This window comes from Clupea harengus, chromosome 11 (genome assembly GCF_900700415.2).
Source record: "Clupea harengus chromosome 11, Ch_v2.0.2, whole genome shotgun sequence".
Classification (NCBI taxonomy): Eukaryota; Metazoa; Chordata; class Actinopteri; order Clupeiformes; family Clupeidae; genus Clupea; species Clupea harengus.
In genome coordinates, this window is record NC_045162.1 from 9100335 (window position 1) to 9103582 (window position 3248).

A 3248-nucleotide genomic window follows, 5' to 3' on the forward strand; every position below is an offset into this window, starting at 1 on the left:
CTGAGATGGTATGTGACTTGTAGTCAATAAAGTGCTTAGTGTTTAGTGCATGTCTGTATTTAGAGTTCTGATGGCCGTCGGGAAAAAACTGTTCTTAAGACGCGTGGTCCTTGCTCTAAAGGATCTGTACCGTCTGCCTGAGGGCAGGAGAGTAAACAGGTGGTGGCCTGGGTGAGAGGAGTCTTTTAAGATGTTATTGGCCCTGCTAAGGTAGCGGGAGCGGGCAATGGATTTCAGGGAGGGCAGTTAGCAGCCAGTGATTTTTTGTGCTGTGTTGATGACCCTTTGGAGGGCTCTCTTGTCTGCTGCAGTGCAACCGGAGTACCACGCCGCAGTAGGTCAGTACACTTTCGATAGTGGTGCGGTAGAAGGCCACCATCAGTTTACACTCCAGGTTGTTTTTCCTGAGTACTCTCAGGAAGTGTAGTCGCTGCTGTGCCTTTTTTACTGTCTCTGAGGTGTTGACAGACCATGAGAGGTCATCAAGTTGGCTCCTAGGAATTTGAAGGTGTGGACCTTCTCCACACAGTCCCCGTTGATGTAGAGTGGGGCCGGAACTGCACTTTGCCTTCTGTAGTCCAGAATTAATTATTTCGTTTTTGTGGTGTTCAGTGACAGATTGTTGTCTGAGCACCACACTGTCAGTTTCTGTACTTCATCTCTGTACGCTGATTCGTCGTGAAACACACACACATTAACATTTGTGCACACACACACACACACACACACACAAATACTTAGTGCTAAAGTTCTACTTAGAGTGTAAGTTCACTCTCAGCTCGGAGTCTAACTCCACCCACTACATCATTTTGACTCCCCCTCACGGGCGGGGGCGGGGGCTGGGGGAGGTGTGCGGCCCATTTCATGACGTAGATAAATCCCAAACGGTCAACTCTACGTCAGCATTGGTCTTGCAGGATGATTTTAAACGGTAGATGCCGTTTTGAGCCATTTTCAACCCATAAAGTGTGGATTTTGATTTTAAATTTTTTTTCAATATTACCGTAACACCAGCATTGATGTGTTTCATCACAGTACAGTCATATCGGCTAGTTTACAGCTCCAAAAACACAGCTCAAAAATGTGCACTACCTCTTTAAATGTAATGACCCAAACACAGCCCAGTGAGCCATTTCTTGGAAAGTGGCTGAGCGGCTCTCCGTTCTCTTTCTGTGTAATGCACTAGCACTTACTCTCTCGCAGTCATAAGTCATCCTCTCAGAAGACAGCTCCATCAATCACATTGTGTAGCACATCAGTAATGAAAACATGTTGCTGTTTTATTTTGAAATTAGCACATAAATCACAGAACAGCATGTATTTATCAGCTGCCGTTGGTTTAGAAATGTTCTGCTTATTGAGTGTGTGTGTTGATTCACAATCAGCTTCATTGTCCTGTATGACTCTAATCAACTCATTGACCTCCTTTCACCTAGTGGTCTCGTTTTCACTCTCTCTCTCTCTCTCCCTCTCTCTTTTTATCTCTCTCCTTCTCTTTCTATCTTTCTGTCTCTTGTGCTTGCTCCCTCTCTCTCTCTCTCTCTCTCTCTCTCTCTCTCTCTCTCTCTCTCACACACATAGTTAGCAGTGTCCAGCACTGGGGATACTGTGTTGCAGGTGGCTGTCTTTGACCACAAGGGAGTGCAGTTTGACAACTTCACTTTTTCAACACTGGAGTGGTCATCCTCCAACCCTTCTCTGCTCTCCCTGCCCTCAGAGCCGACCCTAATGGACATCGTCGACATACCCAATGAAAAGAAACAGTACAAAGTGCATGGTATGTGTGTGTGTGTGTGCGTGTGCGTGTGCGTGTGCGTGTGCGTGTGCGTGTGTGTGTGTGTCTGTGTGTGTGTGTGTGTGTTTGTCTGTGTGTGTGTGTGTGTGTGTGTGTGTGTGTGTGTGTGTTTAAGAAACAAGAAGCAAAGTTTGACATGAAAAGGATTACCATGCTATAAAAACATGTAGCATGGTTTGGGCATGTACACCAGATAGCATGTTAGATATTGTGCAAAGGGAGTGAGAGAAAAAGAAAGGAAGAGTAAGACTGTGTGTGCATATTTGTGTGTGTGTGTGTTTGAGAGACAAGAAGCAGTTTGATATGGAAAGGATTCCTGTACTCTAAAAGCATGTTTGCGCCAAACCAGGGAGCGAGACAGAGAGAGTATGTGTGTGTGTGTTGGTTTGTTTACAGTTTGCTGTCTGTGTGCCATCTGGTGATGTCTGTTTGTACTGCACATGTACCTTATGATTGCCTGGCTGTCTGTGTTTGACAGGTCGGCTGGTATGCCAGGCCCACGGTCAGAGAGGAGCGGTGACAGTCACTGCCCAGGTAACACACAGGCAGCACAAACTTACATGGGATTTCAGATTTCAGTAAAAGCTCAATTAGTTGGATTCCGATACAAAATTTAGGTATGAAAAATTGTGCATATACGTGTGTCGTGTGTGTGTGTGTGTGTGTGTGCGCGTGTGTGTGTGTGTGTGCGCGTGTGTGCGTGCGTGTGTGTGCGTGTGTGTGCGTGTGTGTGTGTCTGCGTGTTTAGATCTACTGGTCTTCAGTGGTCGGCTCAGTGACTCTGCGACTGGTTGAGGACGTTCAGTGGGGCACTCGCGCCATCACTCTTTACAACCACCCACTCGTCACGGTGAGTACCTCTGGCCACACCCACTCGCCACTGTGAGTACCTCTGGCCACACCCACTCATCACGGTGAGTACCTCTGGCTCCACCCACTCATCACGGTGAGTACCTCTGGCCACACCCACTCGCCATGGTGAGTACATATGGCCACACCCACTCGTCATGGTGAGTACATCTGGTCACACCCACTCATCACGGTGAGTACCTCTGGCCACACCCACTCGTCACGGTGAGTACCTCCGGCCACACCCACTCGTCACGGTGAGTACCTCCGGCCACTGGCATGACGTGACGTGTGTTCTACAGCAGCAAATGATCACTGCATGCGCAGCCTCAAGTGCATCACTGTGAAGGACACACAGCCTCAAGTGCCTCACTGTAAAAGACACACAGCCTCCAGTGCCTTACTGTGAAGGACACACAGCCTCCAGTGCCTTACTGTGAAGGACACACAGCCTCCAGTGCCTTACTGTGAAGGACACACAGCCTCCAGTGCCTTACTGTGAAGGACACACAGCCTCCAGTGCCTTACTGTGAAGGACACACAGCCTCCAGTGCCTTACTGTAAAGGACACACAGCCTCCAGTGCCTGTGAGAATGGCCCGAGC

At 48.4% G+C, this 3248-nt stretch overlaps 1 protein-coding gene across 1 annotated transcript in view; it reads left to right on the top strand.

The window, feature by feature from the left end:
* Window positions 1-1995: 1995 nt before the first annotated feature.
* LOC105891807 (nuclear pore membrane glycoprotein 210-like) overlaps window positions 1996-3248 on the top strand; it is an 11831-nt gene continuing 10578 nt past the window's right edge. The window contains exons 1-2 of the mRNA XM_031576084.2: window positions 1996-2329; window positions 2544-2645. The gene's annotated coding sequence lies outside the window, so the exon portion shown is untranslated. The remainder of the gene's footprint in view (window positions 2330-2543; window positions 2646-3248) is intronic.